The following is a 23,399-nucleotide window of genomic DNA, read 5'->3' on the forward strand; positions in this document are numbered from 1 at the left end:
CAGAAGAATGTCACCTGTGGTAAAATACAAACTAGAAAGTATACTTAATGAGTGGGTGAATTTGGCTAAGGAGATCTCTAGGCAGAATGTTCAAAGAGCCAACTGGTTCCTTTTAGCTGTCTATGATAAGGCACAGGAAGACAGAGATAAGCTAAGAAGGAAACTGTTCAGCTTAGAAGAATTTAGAGGGTATATGAAGGGCTCAGGACACTCTTTCTAGCCATCAAAAGTTCTCAAAGGGGGGCCCCAGGGTGACTCAGTTAAGCTCTCTCTCTCTCTTTTTTTTTAAATGTTTATTTATTTTTGAGAAAGAGAGAGAGAGACAGAGCACAACTGGGGGAGGGGGCAGAGAGAGGGGAACACAGAATCCAAAGCAGGCTCCAGGCTCTGAACTGTTAGCACAGAGCCCAATGTGGGGCTCGAACTCGTGAACTGCGAGATCATGACTTGAGGCGAAGCTGGACACTCAACCTGAGTCACCCAGGCACCCAGAGCATCTGACTCTTGATTTCAACTCAGGTCATTACCTCACGGTTGGTGAGTTCGAGCCCTCTCTGCTGTCAGCACAGAGCCTGCTTAGGATCCTCTGTCTCCCTCTCTCTCTGCCCCTCTCCCATTCATGTGCTCTCAAAACTAAAACATTAAAAAATAATAATAATAAAAAAAGTTTCTCAAAGGAAAAATACTTTTTCTTTAATGTTTATTCATTTTTTGAAAGAGAGAGACAGAACACAAGTGGGAGAGGGGCAGAGAGAGGGAGACACAGAATCCCAAGCAGGCTCCAGGCTCTGAGCTCGCAGCATAGAGCCCGAAGCAGGGGTCGGACCCACGAGCAGTGAGATCATGACCTGAGCCGAAGTCCTATGCTTAACCAATTGAGCCACCCAGGTGCCCCAAGAAAGCTTTAAATGCATGTTCCATAGATCCTCTCAAGTAAATGAAGTGACTTCTAAGAATGCTAAAATGTCTCTTACTTTTTTTTTCCTAGACAAGAGAATTTTCAAGAATCTTAAGAGTGTTTCCTATAGTATACTGAATGTCAGACCAAGCAGAGAGGGGCCTTTCTTTCTTGAAGAAATCTTTTTTTTTTTTTTTTAAGTTATTTGTTTTTGAGAGAGAGACAGAGAGAGTTGAGTTGGGGAGGGGCAGAGAGAAAGGGAGAGAGAGAATGTCAAGCAGGCTCCATGCTGTCAGCACAGAGCCTGACCTGGGGCTTGAACTCACAAACCATGAGATCATGACCTGAGCCAAAACCAAGAATCAGATGCTTAACCGACTGAGGGGTGCCTGGGTGGCTCAGTCGGTTGAGCATCCGACTTCGGCTCAGGTCATGATCTCACAGCTCCTGGGTTCAAGCCCCGCGTCAGGCTCTGTGCTGACAGCTCGGAGCCTGGAGCCTGCTTCAGGTTCTGTGCCTCTGTCTCTCTCTGCCCCTAACCCACTCACATTCTGTCTCTGTCTCTCTCAAAAATAAATAAGCATTAAAAAAAGATGCTTAACTGACTGAGCCACCCAGGTGCCCCTTGAAGAAACCTTAAGTGTGACTTTTGAGAACCCAAATAAAATTCACAGAAAACAACAATTTAAAAGAACTGCATTGTAGAAGCACCACCAGCTTCCAGCGAAAAAGACAGTTCAAAATGAAAAGAGCCTTGGAAACTCCCAACTTTCTACGGGCAAGAATCATGCCATGAAAGCCACATGGCAGCAAATATGAGCCACCTCCTTTAAAAAAATTTTAATTCCAGTATAGTTAACATATAGTGTTATATTAATTTCAGGGGTACAATATAATGATTCAACGATTCCATGCATCACCCAGTGGAATGTGAGCCACTTCCTACGAAAGGAAGGATGACTCAAAGTGAAGAATCACGAGCCCACAAAGCAGAGCTCGCAGCCACAGAGAATCATTCCCGGGGAGCAGGCCTGGGTCACAATCAAAGAAATAGAAACATGTTCACGGCTGGGGTTTCAGGATTGCTACAAAACACTGACTGTTATGTATCTCCTATCCACCCCCCTCCCCCACCTCTTCTTAACGGGAATGTTTATTGCAATGATCCTAACCCCATAACACCAATGTATGCTGTTTGTGTTGCAGACAACTTGATTTTTCATTTCACAGATCAAGAGGAACCACATCCAAGTAGCCACATCTGAAGAGTCTCATCTACAACTAGACCTCATTTAGATGATGAGGTCCTGTGCTTTGAGCTGACACCATAATGTGATGAGACCTTGGGCATCCGGGCAGGAGGGTGAGTGTATTTTGTACATTCAGTGGATGTCAGTTATGTTGGCTAGAGGGTGGGCTGTGGTCAACTGCCTTTCAATATGTTACACCATCAGTCTCTGTTGTATCTATAGCGCGTCTTCTTTTTTACTTCAAACTTTTTCATTCCTTTTCTTAATCATTTCACCAGAGTTTTACTTTATGATTTTTCTCAAAGAATCAACTTTTGGCTATGTCAATCTTTTGTTACTCACTTGTATTTGCTTTCTGCTTATTTAGTTTCTCCTCTTATTTTTATATGTCATTACTTCTATTTGTTTGGATCAGTTCTATTATTCTTTAACTTCTTGAATTTAACATTTAGTGTTTTACTTAAAAAATTGTTTTAAAAGATTTTAAAATATTAGTTATTTAGTTTATTTACTTATTTAATTCATGATTTTTAAGTAGGCTTCATACCCAGCACAGAGCCCAACACAGGGCTTGAACTCATGACCCTAAGATCAAGACCTGAGCTGAGATGCTCAACCAAGGTGCCCCTAAAAGATTGGATTTTTAAGCAATCTCTACACCCAACATGGGGCTCGAACTCATCACCCTGAGATCAAGAGTCACATGCTATATGGACTATCAGCCAAGTACCCCATCACTCAGCTCTTTAAGTATTGGCTTTCTTCTTCTTTTATTTTATTATTTTTTTAATTTTTTAAATGTTTATTCATTTTTGAGAAAGGGAGAGGGAGACAGAGCGTGAGCGGGGGAGGGGCAGAGAGTGAGGGAGACACAGAAACAGAAGCAGGCTCCAGGCTCTGAGCTATCAGCACAGAGCCAATGTGGGGCTCGAACTCACTAACCATGAGATCATGACCTGAGCTTAAGCCGAACGCTGAACTGACTGAGCCACTCAGGCACCCCAGTAGTGGCTTATCTTCTAATATAAGCACTCAAGGCTATGCGTTAAGCACATCCCACAAATTTCAATACATTGTATTTTTTTTAAGTCATTCAGTTCTAAGTGTTTTCTGATTTTTTTTAAATGTTTATTTCTTTATTTTGAGAGAGAGAGAGTGCACACGTTGAGTGGAGAAGGGGCAGAGAGAGAGGAAAGGAAAGAATCCTAAGCAGGCTCCTTGCTGTCAGTGCAAAGCAGGATGTGGGGCTCAGTCCCACGAACCATGAAATCATGACCTGAGCTGAAATCAAGAGCCAGACGCTTAACTGACTGAGCCACCCTGGCACCCTGTTTTCTGATTTTCTATATGCTGTTTTCTTTGATCAGTTTAGCAGCATGTTTTAATATTTCCAAACATACAGAATATTTTAAGGTGTCACTATTATTGTCATCCAATTATGAGGAAGACACACAATGGGGTAAGTAAGATACTGATTCTTTGGTATTTGAGACTTGTTTCAACAAAGGTAGAGCCTGGTCTAGAATATGGACAGTATTTACAAAAGCTCCATGGAAATGCTTGATGAAAATATATACTCTCTAATATTGGGTAAAGTTTTCTAAATAAAATCTATTAAATCAAGCCTTTTAAAAAAAGTTGCTTAGTCTTGGATCTCTCTGTCATAACTGCATGCCATCTGTGACATCTTTTGCCTGGCATAGTCTGGTTTTGTAATTCTTTGTTAACAGGCTATGAAGTATTTGAAATTTTTATGGTGTAGGCAGTATGCTTAAAATAAAGCTATAAATCTGTGGAGTTTTACACCTAATAGTTCATCAGTATTTTAAGATACTGGTATTTAATATCCTCTTTACATGAACAAATTGATTACAAATTTTTAAGCTAGAAAATCATTGCCAAGTTCTTCAGAAAATTATTACAGCCATGTAAGTTTTGGAGATTTTCAATACTTAGAGTTATGTACAAATTGTTCACAGTGTCTGGTCATCCAAAAAATAATAAAATACCGATTATGAAAAAGTAAATGTTAGCATAAAAATAGACTGAGTTGGGACATAGATCCCAGGGTACATGAAGATTTTAGGAAGGACAAAAATTGTGTTTTAATTCAGTGAGGAAGATATGTTTATTTGATAAATGGCCCTGGCACAATTAGCCATCCACCAGAAAGAAAATAAGATTGGACTCCCAAATTCACTACATTCAGAAATACATTCTGGATGCATTAAAACGTAAAGGTTGGGGCACTCGGGTAGCTCAGTCGGTTGAGCATCTGACTCTTGATTTTGGCTCATGATGTCATGATCTCACAGTTCGTGAATTCAAGCCAGGCTTTGGGCTCTGTGCTGACAGTGGAGGAGACTGCTTGGGATTCCCTCTCTCCCTCTCTCTCTGCTCCCCCCCGCTTGCTCTCTCTCTCTCTCTCAAAATAAATAAATAAACATTTTTTTTTAAGTATAAAGGTTAAAAAAATTTTTTTTAATTTTAGGGACCCCTAGGTGGCTCAGTAGGTTAGGTGTCCAACTCTTGATTTTGGCTCAGGTAATGATCTCATGGTTCTTAAGATCCAGGTCCAAGTGGGGCTCTGTGCTGGAGGCATGGATTCTGCTTAGGATCTCTCTCTGCCCCCCCCCACCCCCCCTTCAAAAATAAATAAACTTAGAAAAATTAAAATTTTAAAATAATATTTTGGCATCTAAATATATACTTTAAGATTTAGAAAGACCTTGCAAACAAGAGAAAAGCTCAGAAGATCAAGAAAAAGTTAGGTTTATTTGACCTCGCAAAAATCCACTTTTTTAATAAGGGAAAAGACGGCAAAGGCAAAGGATGAATTGGAAAAATGTTTGCAGTGCGTGGAACTGAAAAGAGATTATACCTGTAATATACAGTAAGAGCCTATAAGCTAATTTTTAAAAAAGACAACCATCTGCAGCAATGGGGGCTATAGTTCATCCCATCAACCTCCCTCTTCTAAGTTTTCGCTCAATAAGAAAGCCCTGGGAGAACCATAGAGGTGGAGCTGCTTTCCAAGGATGTGTGGAAGACCGGATCCTGAGCAGTGCAAGGGCTGGACTACGTCAACAAGGAGGGGACTGTGTGCATGACCTCTTAGATTTACCGTCAGCAAAAAACTGCTGTTAAGATTGTAGGGAGCTGACATCTTCCAACTGTACTGTTCGAATTTGCCACAGCATTCATGCCAAGGCACACTTTCCCTGGATTAGTCTCAGCTGATGACTAAGCCCAGTGGGCACACTGGAGCTGGGCTATTTCTCCCTCATGTGGGGTTCTAACGGGAAATTAGCCTGGCCAAGGCTTCCTCAGAGCTGCACTGCACTCTTGAAGCATTTTCCACCCAATCTTCCTATTACAGGTGTCAGTCCCACATCATGGTCTTAAGATTGTCCCTGTTTACTTCTGTTCCCTCTCAACTTTATCTTTCACACGCATTGCCCCCTTGAACTTCTGACTCCATCCTTGGCATCTGCTTGTGAAAGGACTCAAGTTTATATAGCTTCTAAGTTTTGGGGTGACTCACTATGTAGCAACAGATAATGAAACAGTTTGGTATGGGTGCTGCCATAACAAAAGCCTAAAATATGTGGCATTGGCTTTGGAACTCATGGCAGAGGGCTGGAAGGGCTGTTGCTAGCTCAGTTTTCTTGCAAGAAAGGGAGGATGATTCAGAGGGTGGAACCAAGAGCCCAGATACTGGAGCCAAAAACCACAGTGAACACAGTGAAGAATGAGTCTCAGGCAATTGGACTAAGCTCTAATCAACATATGCTTGTTGGATTTCATATTGGTCCTGCTGCGTACCTTCCACTCTCCCTTTTTGAAGGGGAATGAGTATAGAGTTTATCCTATGCCTTTCTAACCATTGTATTACGATGTTTGTAGGGGAAAGAGAACTTGCCTCTGTAGTTCCCAGATCTTCCATGTAGGGAAGAGATGTGAGGGAGAGACCGATTAGGAGATAAATTAAGAGGCTCTTAAGATAGCTCAGGCAAGAGCTAATGGTGGTTTGGAATACGTAGCAGTGAAGAAAGTGCTAAGTGGTGAGATTCAGAATATATTTTAAAATTAGAGCCAATAGGCTTTGTTGATATTTTGGAAGTAGGACATAAGAGAAAAAGAAGAGTTGAATATGCTCCACAATCTTTAGCTGGAAGAACTAAGTGAATGAATGTCTCCCTCCAACTCTTGTTGTCTGTCTCCTTTCAGAGCAGAATTTTCAAGAGTGACCTACACTGCTGTCTACATTTTCTAACCTTCCACTTCTCATCTTAGTCCTGTCTAGTCTCTGCCTACTACCACTCCACAAAATCGCTGTTGACAATATCACTCATGGCCACCATATTTCTCAATCCAGTGGATGTTTTTCCATCTTCTTTTTATTTGATCAGGTACAGGTATCCATTGCCTTTTTGAAACATTATCTTACCTTGGCTTTCTTGAACCATGTATTTTCCTCATTTTTTGCTACCTCACTGGTTTCTCCTTTTGTTGTTGTTGTTTTTTAAGTTTGTTTGTTTGTTTATTTATTAAGTCATCTCTATACCCGACATGGGGCTTGAACTCATGACCCTGAGATCAAGAATTTCACACTCCTCCAACTGAGCCAGCCAAGTGCCCCAAGGTTGCTCCTTTTGAATCTCCTTTTCTGGCTTCTCTTCTAACTTACTATTAATGTAGCTCTTCAGGAGTTCTGGCTTACCCTTTTCTTGTCCTTTGATCTCAGGACTCCTAAATCCACACCTTCTGGCCAGACTTGTTCTAAGCTCTAGTTCTGTATGTCTACTTGCATATTCAGGAAATCTAAGATACCTCAAACTAAGCAATCCAAAAAAGAACTCATCACCTTTCTCCACCAAATTTACTGTTACTCTACTGTTCCCAGTCTCTACTAGGAAAGACCATCCATTCAACTGCTCAAGCTAGAAAACTGATAGTCTACTTGGCTACTCATTTTCTCTTACACACATTCCCATAGACAATCAATCAGTAGCTTCTGTAATTTCCACCTCTTAGATCACTTACTTTCAAATCTGTCCATTTCTTTTCATCTACTGCTGCCACTATAGTCTAAGCCATCATTATCCTCTTGCCAGGACTTCTGCCATCAGTCCCCCACCCCTATCCCACTAGCCTCCTAGCATCCACTTTGGCTCTCCATGCTATGGCTAGCATGTTCTTGTTCAAACACAAATAGGACCGTGCACTTACTTAGTTTAAAGGCTTTGAATGATCTCCTATGCTCTTGGGAGTATATTATGAAACCCTTACAATAGCTCATAAGATCTTGCATGATCTGGACTCTGCTATCTCTTTCACCTCAATCTCATATCACTTCCCTTTATTTTCTGTAGCCAGTCACACTGATCTTTTCTCAATCCCTTGAGCCTGCCAGGCTTCTCTTACCCTTGGCCTTTCACGTTTTGTCTGCTCAAACAAGTCTTCTCCATTCTCTTTGTTTGGCTAACTCTTACTCATCCTTCGAGTCTCATATTAAATAACATTTCCTCAGGACAGCCTGCCCTAATCACCCCAGATTAGGTCAACTCACTGTGTTGTGTATTTCCCTAACTATCTGAACTTCCCTTAGGCAGCACTTTGCTTCTGATTCTTGTACTTATTGTGGACTGTCTGTTTCATCTCTCTTCCCTACTAGACTGTTAGCTCCATGAAGACAGACTGTGCCTATTTTATTCACCATTGTGTCCACAGTGCCCAGGAGTGCCTGACATGTAGTTAGATGCACACTAAGTATTGTTGGACCGGCTGACAATCAGGGAAGGCCCAAGTAGCACCAGCCTTTGGGCACAGGCTAGAATTGCCTAAGGCCACATTGTCACTCCTTTCCTCCCTTAAGGGAAGTTGTAAGGGCCAGGAGAAATGAAGTACTAGATGACTTCATGCACTGTCTAGTACAATATGAAAGAACAGGCATCACAACTTTACCTATTAGAGTGAAAAATTAGGAAAAAACCAACAGTCCTAAATGTCCAACAATATAGGAATGGCTTCATATTATTACACCAGTGATTTAAAAGTATTTTCTAATGTATCTAATCCTTATTTTTCAAATAGAACCTGACATGGGAGCCCCAATATGTAAAATGCATTAAAATGGGACCATTCTAGTTGAATGGGTAATGGGGCAGAGCTTAATCTCTTAGGCTACCCCAGCTTTCCCTTTCTCTTCCCATCCCCCATTTTTCTGTCCTTCTCCTTCTAAGTCTTGAAGGCTTTCCAATTCCTGGCTCTATTGTATCTTTTAAAGCCAGGGCATCATTTCCTTTTCGCCTTCTACAAGGCACTCCCAAATGCTTTATTGTGTTGTTAAGCTGGCTCCCGTTGGTTTTCAGTTACTTGTAATTAAAAACAAAAACAAAAAGCCTTAAATAATACTGTTGCAGCTTGAGATTCACTTACGTAATGGAAAAAGAATTACGTGTGGAGTCAGAAAACTGGTTTCAAATCTAGGTCTCGACTTTGGGCAAGTAACCATTTTCAACTCCGTTTTCTCATCGGCAGATTATACTTAACTTTTGAGAATTTTTTTAAAAACCCAGTAACAATAGATTAAAAGACTGGCTATTGAGCAGATTTTCGGCAAAAGTTAAATAAATAAGATTAAAGTCTTTAGAAGGCATTCCTACTCCCTCCAACTTGAAGGAGTTGGATAAACTGTATTCAGCGCAGCCAAAATTAGCAAGGCTGCCATCTTGTGGCAGTTTATTGACACACCGTCCAATGTCATTTAGCAACATTTGAAGCAAGATGTTCAAGAACCTAAAGCTAAATAAAAGGATGGCAGACACACCAGAGAGACACTGAAACGAAGATAATAACTGAAGACATGAGATGAGGCTAATTCATCAGTGGAAAGAGCAAAGAATAAAGAATCTAAGGCTGAACTTTAAGGAACTGTCACATGCAGCAGAGAAGTTAGGGAAAGGGACAGAAAGAAATGACTGATGGAGAAAAAGTGACTAAGTTCAGTTCAGTGTAACACTCAAGCCAGGGTTGATATATATATGATATAAACATATATGTAAGTATATACATTTAACTCAAATAAATATACGTATTTACATTGACAGCTAACCTGATGTTATCTTTTTTCCCCCAGACTTCAAAAACCATTAACAAAAGCTAGACGACAACATAATCCTTATAATATCATTGCCCGAGGCCATTCAAATGTTACTTTTACCTCTAAAGTCAATGCTTGGAGCACCTGGGTGGCTCAGTTGGTTAAGGCTCTGACTTCGGCTCAGGTCATGATCTCATGGTTCGTGAGTTTGAGCCCCGTGTTGGGCTCTGTGCTGACAGCTCAGAGCCTGAAGCCTGCTTTGGATTCTGTGTTTCCTTCTCTCTCTTACCCTCCCCAGTGTGCACTCTGTCTCTCTGTCTCTCTCTCAAAAATAAAATAAACGTTAAAAAAATAAAGTCAATGCTTCACCTTTCTTATACACCTTATTATAGTATGACACTGGTAAGAATTTTAGTAACTATGAGGCTACTGCATTGTCAAGGATTATCACTACTGCACATACCACAGGGAACGGGGTGCTCATTGAGGTCTGAGCCAGTTCCAGAATCCCATACTGAGAATCTGCTTTCTAGGGTCACTCCTACTACCAAATCTTTTAGACTTAGTTTCCCCCAAAAGCAGAGTCTGAGACAAGTGCTTACAAACAGGTAGTTTATTTTCAGGAGTAATCTCAAGGAACATGGGGTCAGAGACTAGGAAGAGTAAAATACAGGCAAACCAGGAAAGCCAATCCAAGGATGATTGATCCAGAAGGTCACTGCTTTGGGTGTGTGGGTTTTGATTCCCCTGGAGACATTCTGAAGCAGAATGTGCCTCATAATTGTCCAACTAGGGAAGGAAGAGGGAGTATTTATTTACAAGCTCCTGTCCTTTATTGGTGAAGGGTTTCCCAATTGCTCATTAACTCCTCTGCATTCTCAAGTTGTCACTTTCAGGTCGACACGTGTATCAAAATAACTGTGCATATTCCCCCAGATCCCATCAGGTGAATTCCATGAAAGCCCTGGGGCAGAACGCGAGATACTTGAAGAAAGCAGTTGAAGCCTTGGACTGTCAGGTCACACCTTCATGAATATGGTACCCACAGCAAAGGCTGGAGTAGAAAGGTGTACCAACAGGCACCAAAGGTGCCCAATGCACAGCCGTAAGTAAGAGACAACATCTTGCGAGACTGAAGTTCTATCCTGTAAGATGCACGGTGAGTTCTGAACCAATAAGCAAACTGCAGTAGCATTTCACTTAGAACCAGGAAGAAAGGGTAAATGTGGAATGGCAATTCTGTTCTATCGAATGGACTACTAAATGTTGATCTTCATGTCTCTGTGATTCTGAGCATGGCTCTTCTCAAATTTTATTACCCAAGGGAGGAACGCTTCCACCAGAGGACATGAAAACAGCTCCACTGGACTGTAAACTAAGGCTGCCATTTGCCAATCTGGGCTTCTCTTGCCACTAGGTAACAGATTAAAAAAAAAAAAAAAAAAGTTAATCCAGTGGTGTGCTAGCCCGCTCATACAGGTTTATAGGAACTGACTGAGTGCACATGTTAGTTTCCTACTGTTGCTGTAACAAATGACCACAAATGTAGCGGCCACAAATAAATGGAACAGCACAGATTTATTATAGTTCCGAAGATCAGAAATCTGAAATGGGTCCTATTGGGCTAAGAAAAAAAAAAAAAAATCAAGGTGTTAGTACAGGTGTGTTCCTTCTCGAGACTCTGAGAAAAAATTGGTTACATACCTTTTCTAGCTTCTTGAGGCTGCCCATATTCCTTGATCGTATCACTAAGACTTCTGCTTTCATTTTTTTTTTTTTCAACGTTTATTTATTTTTGGGACAGAGAGAGACAGAGCATAAACGGGGGAGGGGCAGAGAGAGAGGGAGGCTCCAGGCTCTGAGCCATCAGCCCAGAGCCCGACGCGGGGCTCGAACTCACGGACCGCGAGATCATGACCTGGCTGAAGTCGGAGGCTTAACCGACTGCGCCACCCAGGCGCCCCAAGACTTCTGCTTTCATTATCACAACTCTTTTTCTTTCTTTCTTTTTTTAATGTTTATTTTTGAGAGAGAGAGAGAGAGAGCATACATATGCGTGAGCAGAGAGGGGTAGAGAGAGGGAGACAGAGGATACGAAGCGGGTTCTGCACTGACAACAGAGAGCCCAAACTCACGAACCCCACCATGAGATCGTGACCTGAGCTGAAGTCGGACACTTAATCCACTGAGCCACCCAGGGGCCACAACTCATCTCTTTTTCTGATGCTGACTTCCTGCTTTTTCATTTCCTTATAAGGATGCATGTAATTGTATTGGGCCTACCTGGATAATCTCCCCATTAAGTATCCTTAAATTCATCACATCCTGTTGCCATGTAAGATAGTATATTAACAGGTTCCACAGATTAGGATATGGTCATCTTTGGAGAGCCATTATTCCACATACCACAGTGCCTTTTTCTCAACTCTACATTCATTGACATATTGTTCAAAATCAGTCATGGTGGGAGTATTTACACCACAGAAATTGGCAAATGCTACATATTAGGGCTTTTACTTCTGGACAGCCTGTGGTTAAACTTTACCTGCATATCTTGGATTATGATGGTTGGCTGGGGTGAACGTGCCTATTATCACGGCAAAGGAGAACTGTCACTATGCAATAGGAAGGGAGGGTTATGAATATAATCCAGAGGATACTTAGGGGACCTCCTACTCTTGCCATGTCTAGTGCAGAAAATTATGGGAATATTTTACAGGCAGAACAGGCAAGAACTAGGTTTGGGTCACCTACAGAAAACTCATAGCTCCAATTACAAGCTATGTAACCACATTCCAGTCATGCAGTATAGTGGAAGTAATACATGCCACTTCTTGACCAGGTCCTTTAAGATAGCAGCATGTTTCCTTCATGTCCTCTTTCTTTTCACATCACTGTGACCCTGATTAAGTGCTGGTTGAAGACAGAGACAATGGAATGGGTAATAGATACGTGAACTCATGAAGTCAAAACTATCAACTAAGACCTTGTGATAGCTATAGAAAGGCCTCTTGCCATGTCAGTTCAATAGTTACATATTGTATCTAATTTTCTTCTCCCCCTCACCCCACCCCAACATATATAGGATGTGGTATGTTGTGGTGGTTGACTTTAAAGTTCAGTCCAGGGGCGCCTGGGTGGCTTGGTTGGTTAAGCGTCCGACTTCGGCTCAGGTCATGATCTCACGGTCCGTGGGTTCGAGCCCCGCGTCGGGCTCTGTGCCGACAGCTCAGAGCCTGGAGCCTGTTTCAGATTCTGTGTCTCCCTCTCTCTGTGACCCTCCCCCATTCATGCTCTGTCTCTCTCTGTCTCAAAAATAAACGTCAAAAAAAATTTTTTTAATAAAAATAAATAAATAAAGTTCAGTCCATAGGCTCAGGAACATTAAGGAAGCATCATTATGGAACTGGCAGAAAATCAACATTAGTTGGAGGTCCTAGACCTGGAGCTGGAGGAAGTAACTGACGAGGGTTTTGCCAGTTCCTTTTTCTGGGTAGGGGGGAGAGTGCAGTGATGACAATTCAGGTTATAAAAGGCGGGGGGGGGGGGGGGTATTTTAGTGAAGCATTTTGTTTCATTTTTTGAAGTTTAAAAGGGTATGTGTTGATGTTGGACCATTCTGGGAATTTATTATAGTGCGCACCTATCATTCCTATTGGACACTCAGCATCTGCAACCCCTTCATATATCTGGGTAAGACCCCAAACAAAGAGAGAGTGCACCTTACAGCATCAAAGCCGACAATGCTCTCTATCACTTTGCTAGGGTTGCAGACCCAGCCAGTCCCTTTCTCTTGTCCTGAGACAAGTGCGTTGGGGTAGGGAGAAAAGCCAGTAAAGGGTTCATTAATGAGTGGGTTACTGCTGTAGGCAACTGAGGTTTGGTCCTTCTGGGGGCCCTCAGAAACACTGTGAAATGTGCAACCTTGGAAGTATTCCTTTGAGGAACCAGGAAGCTGAAATATTTGTTGACTGTTGGTTCTAGCTATGAGACAGAAAGCAGGGTATGCTTCATGGAGCTCCTTGGAAAACTAGCTTTTCAATTTCAGATGCTCTACCTCCTTCCTGTTTCCTCTTTCCTTAAATGTGACATAATGGCTTGGGCTACAACAGCCAATTTGCAACTCCAAAGGTAAGTCTAACTGAGGGGCACCTGGGTGGCTCGTTGGTTAAGCATCCGACTCTTCATTTCGGCTCAGGTCATGATCTCATGGTTAGGGAGTTCGAGCCCCGCGTTGGGCTCTGCACTGACAGCACACAGTCTGCTTGGGATTCTCTCTCTCCCCCTCCCTCGCTTGTGCTCTCTCTTTCAAGATAAATAAAGACACTTAAAAAAATAAAGGTAAGTCTAATTGAATCACAGAGATATCAGATGATTTTCCTGAACCAATAAAGCTGCCTACCTCCATTTTTCTCGAGAAAAATATACTTAAAAAAAAAAAAAGTCACCACAGTCAAGTGTTCTGCAGCCAAAAGCATTCGTATTCCTAACCGATTTATCTAGTCTTACTTGCAGCCAAGGGTACAAGCCCAGACTTTGAATCAAAAGGTAGCGATGTAAAGAAGCAGACCCTGTGGGGAGACTTGCCAGTGATGTGGCAGTAGCAGCAGTGGTCTGGTGACACCATCCAGGACGTTGACACTTGACACCTTATTTTGCTTTCTGGTGGCCTTCACCACAAACACAGATAATAGACTCTCTGTACTGAATAATAATTGTTACTTCTCACTAGTATTCACTGGGAACCAAGTGTTTTACAAATTCCCTCCTCGTCTTCATATCAACCATTCAAGATGGGTATGTTGTTTTAAGTTTATTTTTTGAGAGAGAGAGAAAAAGAGGGAGACAGAGAGCAGGGGAGCGGCAGAGAGAGAGAGAGAGGTAGACAGAATCCCAAGCAGACTCCATGCTCTTAGCTCTTGAGAGAGAGAGAGAAAAAGAGGGAGAGAGCGAGCAGGGGAGTGGCAGAGAGAGAAAGAGGTAGACAGAATCCCAAGTAGACTCCGTCCTCTTAGCTCAGAGCCCGATGTGGGGCTTGAACTCACAAACTGTGAGATCAAGACCTGTGCTGAAACCAAGAGTCAGACGCTCAACCAGCTGAGCCACCCAGGCGCCCCCAAGATGGGTATTAATATCCTTCTATGTGGTTAACTGACTTGACTCAGATCACACAGTAAGTGGCAGATTGGGATTCAAGTTCAGGTCCAAGTGACATCAAAGCCAGATCTTAACCACTGTATCATATGGCCAAAATTTCTTTTGCCAATTTGTAATTTTTGGACCTGAGACCCTAACTAACTCAGGCTGGAGCCTGGGGCCCTCTGTGGGAGAGGAAGAAAGATGGGCTCACAGAGATCGTTGTCTGTTATCAGTCCCTTCTGGCTGGGGGATACAGGATCTGCCCAAATGCAGACAGGCTCTGAGCCAGGCTGCACAGATACAGGCGATCTTCTGAGCCAGGCTGGGAAACGCTCCAGATGAACTGCCAGACTTCTGTGTCTGAATCTCTGAGAGATAAGGAAGAATCTTGGGTGGTACCCTCAGAGACAAAGCGATTCTGCAGGTTTAGAATGTGCTGAAATCCAGGCAAAATACGAAAGTGGCAAAAGACATGAAGAGGGGAATTGTGTCAGAATCAATCAACTCTCTGTTGGCAATTCTTGCTTGCAGAATGATTCACTGTACTTCTTTCTGTTCTCAGGCTGGATTTTGAAGTCTGAGGCTCGAAACCCCCAAACCCTAATCCAGACTTCTTCCCACCTTCCATTCACCCATGCTCCGAGTCTCAGAACCATCTTGGCCCCTCTCACCCTTTCATTTAGCCACATTTTCCCATAAATATCTACTGAGGATTAATTTTGTGCCAGAGAGGCAAAGACTCTGACCTCAAGGTACTTACAAGGAAAGAAAACATTAAAAGACAAGTGTACAGGGGCGCCTGCCTGTCTCAGTCGGTTAAGCGTCTGACTCTTGATTTCAGCTCAGGTCATGATTTCATGGTCGTGAGATCAAGCCCCGCATTGGGCTCTGTTCTGAGCATGGAGCCTGCTTAAGATTTTCTCTCTCCCTCTCCCTCTGCCCCTCCCAGCTCTCGCGCTCTCTCTCTGAAAGAAAGGAAGAAAGAAAGAAAGAAAGAAAGAAAGAAAGAAAGAAAGAAAGAAAGAAAGAAAAAGACAAGTGCACAGATCATTACTTAATTAGAACTGTGATACCAGCCAGGAAGGAAAAGTAGTATTCAGTGGGAGTGTATACCTGGGGAACTAGGTCTAGCCTAAAGGTTCATATTCAGATCATCCCCCTTCCATTTGCCTTTCTCCTTGTCATCTTCCTCCTCACCATCCCCTTGATAACAATGGCATCTTCTGCCCTGTCCCTTCTGCATTGTCTCCTCTACATTGTACCCCCATGTCCCAGCCTTGATTCAGACCCTATGCTACCTTTGTACCTATTTTCTGACAGATCCCTCTGCCTCTTCCCCCTCCGCTCAAGCCCATGCTCTATCCTGCAGTTAGAGTTATATTTCTAAAATGTAATCTAACCAGCTCCTTCTTTCTTTCACATTAAGGTTTTACCTCTCTTGTCTGGCACAGCTTGTTCAACCTCTTTCTCTTCAGCCTTAACTCCTATTCTTCTACAGGAACCTCTCACCTCAGCCAGTCACAGATTCCATCCCTGCTACCATTTACTCAGGTCTGCTCTCAATGTTCTCCCCACCCATCTCAGCCCAGGAAATGACGATTCCAAATTCAAGGCACTCATTGGTCGTGTGCCTGATGAAAGCCCACCATGGATGAGAAATTGGGCAAGATCAGTGAGGAGGAAAAAGCTGGAAGTCAATAGTCAGTACTTCTGATGACTGCCCCAGATGGCAACACCTGTTTCCACAATAGATTGTAAGCTCCATGAGGGCAGGGACAGAGTCTGACTTGTCCACTCGCATACTCCTCATTGTGTCTACTGCAAAGTAGCAAGGTGCCTACGATGCTTCTTGAGGAAGAACTCAATCATGAACTCAATCATTTTTTTCAGTGTATAAACAAATGAATAAATAGGGGCACCTGGGTGGCCCAGTCAGTTAAGTGTCTGACTCTTGATTTTGGCTCAGGTCATGATCTCATGATTCGTGGGTTAGAGCCCTGCCTTGGGCTCTGTGCTAAAAGCGCAGGGATTTGCCCTCTCCCTCTCTCTGCCTCTCCCTGCCTCTCTCTCAAAATAAATGAACTTTTAAAATGTTACAAAATAAATAAAGTGATAGACACTGCTCTTAAATTGCCTCCCGTGGGGTTACAAGTACATGTGGTTAGACTCCTTAAAAGATTAGAGGTTTCCTTAGGGGCAGGGGTTGTGACTTACTCATGTGTGCACTCTTTACAAAGAATCACTTTACAATGTAGTTTCATATAGGTTACTGCTTCTGTTTCTTATTTCAACCCCACAAATTATTATCCCCATTTTGTAAATAGGAAAACTTTCTTCCTTTCATCCTTCTTCCTGTTTCCTCCTCTCTCTCCCCTACATCTGGAATGCATGTCTAGGTATCTGCTGTCTCTAAATTCAGAGATTGAGGGCTTAAATGGAGAGCTAATTACAATGAGGGTCAGGGAGGCTATTTGCCCTAGGTTTCACAAACATGAAGCACTCAAATATAATTATTTGATATATTTGTGTGGTGTGTGTGTGTGTGTGTGTGTGTGTGTGTGTGTGTGAGAGAGAGAGAGAGAGAGAGAGAGAGTGTTTTTTGTTAAATGTAAATATTTAAAATATAAATTTTTTGTACCCTATTTTGTCATGTGGTCATTTTTCTTTTAAAAATACTGGAAGTCACAAAATTAAAAAGAGGCCCAGGTTCAGCCAAGTCAGGTAACCTAGCCAGTCTAATCCCTAGTAAAGTGCCCAAGCCAGGAATTATGGAAACCCAGGATGTCTCCCCATCCAGAGGCATCACTAACTCAAAACTGTGGCACATGTTATTTCAGTATGGTCTGTGGCATACTCATGGGATTTCATCATTTAGATGTGTTTACTTCAAAGTTCTAAGTTACTTTGTGACTTTGGCAAGTAATTTAGCTTCCCCATTTGAAAACTGGAGGCCATAATAGCATCTACCACAGAGAGTTCCTATTAGGATTACATGAAAATGTTCTTGAAGCATTCAGCACAGGCCTGGCACATAGTGCGCAGTAAATGGTGGCTATTACTATAAGAACTGTATCTGTCGAGTGACTTTGGCATATAGCGCTTGCATTCAACTTGAAGCTTGGAGCTGTCACCGTCGCTCAGCCGAAGGAGTGGGAACAATTGCACTCGCCAATTTTTTCTGGAAATAAATCTTTGTGGGAGGATAATCACCGGTTGGAAAGTGTGAGCCTTGAAGGGAACAAAGCTCTGATCCCCAGGCCCGAGGACCACGCGAAATCTCTCTCCCCCACAGGCTGCGGCCAGGGAGCCTAATGTCCCCGGGACTGAGTGGCAGGTGGCAGGGCACGCCCAGCTCCGGGCGAGGCGGCCTCACAAACCGGTTTTAGCGGAGCGGAGGATGATCTTCGCTCATTCCGCTCATCTTTTTCTCGGGGACCACACCCTGCGCGCGGGGAGGAAGGACTCCAAAACCGCGGGGCGGAGGCTTCCGCGCGGTCCCAGACCTGACCATCTATGGTCACAGAGCACACGGAACAAACAGGAAGTGGGGCGAGCCTCCACCTTCCCAGCCAGCAAGCCGAGCGACGGCGGGCATGCCCAGAAACCCAGGGCTGGACCCACGCGCCCTCACCAACCACCTCCCCACACCGGCCTCGGGAGGTATCCCTAGGACACTGTTCAGACCAACGGCATCCGCACGTCACAAACGGCGACACTGAGATATGCACGCCCAAAGAGGCGGAGCTTCGCCTCAATCTCCTCGGAGAGTGGACGATTGTCCGGGATTCCCAGAAAATCCTGACTCCTAGTCCCTCCAAGACCCCTTCCGACGGCTAGGCTAAGGCACTGGCCTCGGTCATTGAGACCGCATTGATAGGAGCACTAATTTAGCCACTCACCTGTTCTCCTTCTCCGGAGGTGGAGCTTAGCTGGTAATTTCGGCCCTTCATTGGCCCGGACGACTCAGCTCCCGCTAGTTGGCAGGGAGGCGTGGCCTACCCCTGAGCACACACCGGGGGCCGCTCCGGCTTTGGGGGCGGGACCCTCTCCCACGTGCCCTCCGGTCTAGCATGGATTCTCCCTTCCGGGCGTGGAGAATAGGGGGCGGAGCCACGAGCGGGGCGGCCAGACTTCCTCCCGGGTCCCTCCACTAGCTCGGCGTTTCAGCAGCCGTCCATTTCCGGTGGGGGTGCCGCGCCCAGTAAGGGCCCGGAAGTGGGTCGCGCGAAGATTGCTGGGCGGTTCTTGCCGGAAGTGGAGAGCGGCTGATCGCAGTCCGGAGGTGAGGCGGAACTCTGAGGTGAGGGTACGCGGCCGGGTAGGGACGGGGGTCCACTCCGCGGCCCACTGGTCTCTGGAGTTGTTAATGGTCTTACCGACCTATGCGCGTACGGTGAGCGTTGCTGAAGGGGCCATAGCGGAGGCCCTCAGGCCGACCCGGGGTCCTGGGCGCGGTCTCTTGAGGTGGGGCCAGGGTGACCAACGGAGCCGGGCTCCTCTGGGGAGGCCCCTCCGCTGGATTTTGCAGTCCTGGCCGTCAGCCTCAGCGGGGGCCTGATTCCTAAGGTGCCCAGACCTAGGCATTCCTAAGGAACCAACGACACCTTAGAGTCTTCTCTATGCCCCATCTCGTCCCCATTGCACAGATGGGTAAATTGATCCCCGGGGAGGAGAGGCTGGTCTACGACCGTATAGCGAGTGAAGGAAACAGTTGGACTCAAGACCTCAGTTATTTAGATTAACAGCCCCAGGTCCTTCCCACGACTGTTTCCCAGGAACCTCTTTCTTTACCTCTGAGTGGTCTTCCGGTCGGTGTCGAGTCGCGGCGGGCAGCTGCAGGTTAAAGACCGCCCGCTGCGTGGAATTTTTTTTTTTTTTTTTTTATTGCAACCTGTTTGGAATACCTGGGTAGTTTTTCACAAGAGAGTGGGGCAGGTCTTTGTGTTTGCAATCAGATAGCCTCTCCTTCCTCCAGGTCTGTTGCTCCTATTCTGAAAGGCTTGTTTAACTTTATTGAAGGTGTTGCATACTTCTGGACCTGAAATCAGATGGCTCAGGTTTGGTCTGTCCGCTCTGCTAAGTTTCTGTAGCTGTAGATGCATTAACTTCCTTGAGCCTTATTTTTCTTATCTTTTAAGCGGAGATCTCTGCATATCTCACAGGATTAAATTCAGTCTAACAAATTGTGTTTATTCTGTCAAGCACTCTGCCATATCTAGGGAATGCAGTTTGGGAAGAAAAAAAAAAAAAAAGCCAGACCTTTGCCGGGACGTTTAAGAAGTAATTATAAATGTGATGAGTGTTAGGAAAGAACAGTGTTGGAAATATATAACTTAGGGCTTAGGAAGATCCCTTCTGCAGAGCAGAATTTAAGATGAATTTTGAAGGATAAACAGCATGAAGCTTGGTGAGAGGACGAGCACCTTTTCAGGCAGAGGTTTGTATCAGAACTGTGTCAGTTGAAGCTCTTTGTAGGGATCCCTGTTCAGCTGAAAAACAGGACAGCCCAGCACATTCATCATTCACCACTCATTCATTGAGCCCTTAATATGTATGAGGTACATACTAAATGAGGCACTTGGCCTGGTGGCCAGGAATACAGCTGTTACCATGGAGTGTAGGGGGGCAGACAAGTAAATCAGGGATGGCTTGCCATATGCACTGTCATAATGCACTGTGTGAGTACAGGGCTATGGGAGAATAGAGAGAGGAATACCTGAGCCAGACTTCCGAGCTTTGAGGAGGAAATGGGAGGATAAGTCTTGCAAAACTTACTTAGCTGTGTGGTCAGTCTGGAAAAAGGATTTCCAGGCAAAGAGTACAAGTGCGAGGACATGGAGATCTGGACATGTGAAAGACCACGGCTAATTCAGTGACTGAAATTCTAGTAATGCTTGCAGAAACGGAGGAAGTGGGAAGTGGTGGGTCAGATATAAAGGACCTTGTAAATTGTGCTGCGTAACGTGGATCTTAGGAAAATGATGTGGTCAGATTTATGTTTTAGGAAGTTTAGTTTGTCAAGGCAGAAGGGACATGATGGCAGAGTAGACCAGTGTTGGGAAGCTGTTGCCATAGTCTTGGCCTGAACTGAGACAGTGACCATGGGAAGGAGAGGAGGGATGGGATTTGAGCAGTATGTATGTATGTATTGTTTTTTAATATGGGGGGGGGCAGAGGAAGGGGGATAGGGGATCTGAAGCAGACTCTGCACTGATAGGCTGACAGCGGTGAGCCTGGAACTCAGCAGCCAACCAGGAGATCGCAAACTGAGCTGAATTGGGACACTCAACCCACTGAGCCACCTGGTGCCCCTTGAGCAGTATTTAAAAGATAGAAACCATAGAATTGGAGGCTGATTATTTATGGAAATGAAGAGGGGTGCCTGGGTGGCTCATTCGGTGGGGCATCTAACTTTGGCTCAGGTCATGATCTCGCAGTCTGTGAGCTCAAGCCCTCGTTCGTCTCTGTGCTGACAGCTCAGAGCCTGGAGCCTGCTTGGGATTCTGTGTGTGTGTGTGTCTATCTCTCTGCCCCTCCCCAGCTCATGCTTTCTCTCTCTCTCTCTCTCAAAAATAAATACACATTTTTTAAAAAAGGAAATGAAGAAATAGAAGTCGTCTAGGATGAGTGCCTGGTTTTCTGGCTTAGGGAACTGGGTGGTACCATTCACCAAGGTAGGTAATGTGAGAGGAGAGGGGTAAGTTGGGGAGGTGGCATGGAAAGAAAATGAATTTTGGACGTATTTAGTTGGAGGTGTTTGCAGCACATCCAGACAGATGTTGGAATAAGGTATCCCAATTAGAGGAAACAAGAGCAAAGGTGCAGAGGCATATATTCAGTGAAGCACCTGGAGTATCGGAGTTCGCCTGGAGTTTGTGGTGGAAGTAAGACCAAGAAAAAAGGTAGATAGATGGCTGCCAAGTTGTGAAGGGCTTTTGATGCCTCGTTTGAACGCGTTTGGGTTTTATTCAGCAGTTGGCAATTTGCTTATTGTTTGAGTTGCACTGGTCCAGCATAAAGAAATGTCTGTAGGAGGGAAGACTTTTTTTCTGTAGGAATTGCCTACCTTTTTCTTCACTAGAAATACTTTGTCAGTCAGGTGGACGTAATTTATGTCTGAGAGGAGCTTAAATAAAATGGTAGCAGTGAAAAGCATTTTGTCAGGGTACAACCTGTCATGCCGGCCCAGACTGGTGGTAATGTTAAGTTTCAGTGCGTGTATTTTTGCTCTGAGGAGGTTAGCTGTTTAGTTTGTAAAATGGTTTGTTTCCAATCTGGAGGGCGATCTTTTTTCTCACCCCCTTTTTTTGGTTATACGTACGTAGGTTTAGCTGCGATTATTTTTGTAACCAGGAACTAAGCCTTGTAAAAGTGACTTCCTCCTTTCGGTTTTCTGTGAAGCACTTGATGCATTTTACAGGTGCCTGGGTGGCTCAGTCGGCTGAGCGTCTCACGTTGGCTCAGGTCATGATCTCACAGTTTGGGAGTTTGAGCCCAGAATCCCCGAATCAGTCTCGCTGTTGTCAGCGCAAGGCCCTTCCTAGACCCTCTGTCAGCCTCTCTCTCTCTCTCTGCCCCTCCCTGACTCGCCCGCACTCAACTCTCTGTCTCTCTCTCTCAAAAATAGACTTTTTTTTTTAAAAGATGCATTTTACTTAAACGAGCAAATACAAAGTGTCATTGGAAGTTGAACTCTCTAGTTTGAAATTAAAAAATTTTTTTTTAATGTTTATTTATTTTTGAGAGAGAGCGCAAATGGGAGAGGGGCAGAGAGAGAGGGAGACGCAGCATCTGAAGCAGGCTCCAGGCTCAGAGCTGTCAGCACAGAGCCTGACACGGGGCTCGAACCCACAAACCATGAGATCATAACCTGAACTGAAGTGGGACATATAACCCACTGAGCCACCCAGGTGCCCCTGTCTGCTTTGAAATTTAATCTGGAGTTGAAATCTGAGGATCCTCAAGCCACATCTTGCCTACTCCTAGTGATTATTCCTTTGAATTGTCATCATTTTCTTTTTTTTTTTTTTTTTTTTACTTTCTATTAACGTGGCTTTCATACTTCACCTTCTCTACTACAACCAGGCTAATCTTTTAAAAAGAACCATTTTCATCTTCCCTGGCTTCATATTCCCAAAGAATTAAATCTAAATTCCATTGTCCAGTTTACAAAATTCTCCACATTAGACCCTTAATTAGCTTTCATTGGATAGTACAGGTTGACATTCTGATTTAGAAAGTCCTGAACCCGTGGCGTTTTATTTATACCTCTTGTGCTTCCCTTTTGCTCCTTATTACATTAGAACAGGGTTTCTCAACATTGGCACAATTGACATTTTAGGCTGGATGGTTCTTCATTGTGGGGTTGGCCTGCCTGTACATTGTAGGATTTTAGCAGTATCCCTGGCCTCCACCCATCAGATGCCAGTAGCACTTGGCTCCGTTGTGCCTACCAAAGATGTCTCCTGACATTGCCTAGTGTCTCCCGGAGGATGAAATTGCCCTTGATTGAGAACCACTGCATTAGAAAGTATCATAACTATGTTTGTGCAGTGTTATCTCTCCAATTAGATTTTCTAGGGCAGGCTTCATGACCATGCTTAGCACAGTATATACACATCATAAGCACTGGATATCCTGTAGTGAATGAATCATTTTTCATTGAGGCAGCAAGAATCATTGTTTGTTTAAAGGAATTTCTGGGGTCCTTGAAGGACTTTCATTTTTGCTTTTTTCCTCAGAGGGTGTGATCTTGATAGAGAAATGCCTCTGATTAGGCACTCACCCAGAAGGAAGCTTTGGGTTAGTTGACAGTGCAAGTAAGCAGATTTATATATCTCTTACATTGAGGATATATACATTCCTGTTTTATTCATGTTGCCTTCTTTTCTTTTCTTTTCTTTTCTTTTCTTTTCTTTTCTTTTCTTCTCTTTTCTTTTCTTTTACTTATTTTTGAGAGAGAGAAAGAGAGCATGCCACGTGTGCACAAGGGAGGGGCAGAGAGAGA

General features: G+C 44.0%; 2 protein-coding genes and 1 long non-coding RNA gene across 10 annotated transcripts in view; 2 read left to right on the forward strand and 1 right to left on the reverse strand.

Moving 5' to 3' along the window:
* Positions 1-18,499, reverse strand: part of MYCL (MYCL proto-oncogene, bHLH transcription factor) — a 103,520-nt gene extending 85,021 nt beyond the window's left edge. The window contains exon 1 of the mRNA XM_086716591.1: positions 18,292-18,499. The gene's annotated coding sequence lies outside the window, so the exon portion shown is untranslated. The remainder of the gene's footprint in view (positions 1-18,291) is intronic.
* LOC147577941 (uncharacterized) lies at positions 1,448-13,320 on the forward strand. The gene is made up of 3 exons (XR_015254628.1): positions 1,448-2,261; positions 10,190-10,412; positions 13,302-13,320. It is a non-coding gene; the product is annotated as an uncharacterized LOC147577941 (long non-coding RNA).
* Positions 18,500-18,536: 37 nt separating the features above from the next.
* Positions 18,537-23,399, forward strand: part of CAP1 (cyclase associated actin cytoskeleton regulatory protein 1) — a 28,139-nt gene continuing 23,276 nt past the window's right edge. For 2 of the 8 annotated variants that reach the window (XM_086716584.1, XM_086716589.1), the window contains exon 1: positions 18,537-18,674. The gene's annotated coding sequence lies outside the window, so the exon portion shown is untranslated. Of the gene's footprint in view, positions 18,693-23,399 lie in introns of all 8 variants that reach the window. The other 6 variants (XM_086716585.1, XM_086716590.1, XM_086716583.1 and 3 more) reach the window with 3 other exon arrangements.

Source organism: Puma concolor, chromosome C1, assembly GCF_028749965.1.
Source record: "Puma concolor isolate L17-30 chromosome C1, mPumCon1.1.hap2, whole genome shotgun sequence".
NCBI classification, from domain to species: Eukaryota; Metazoa; Chordata; class Mammalia; order Carnivora; family Felidae; genus Puma; species Puma concolor.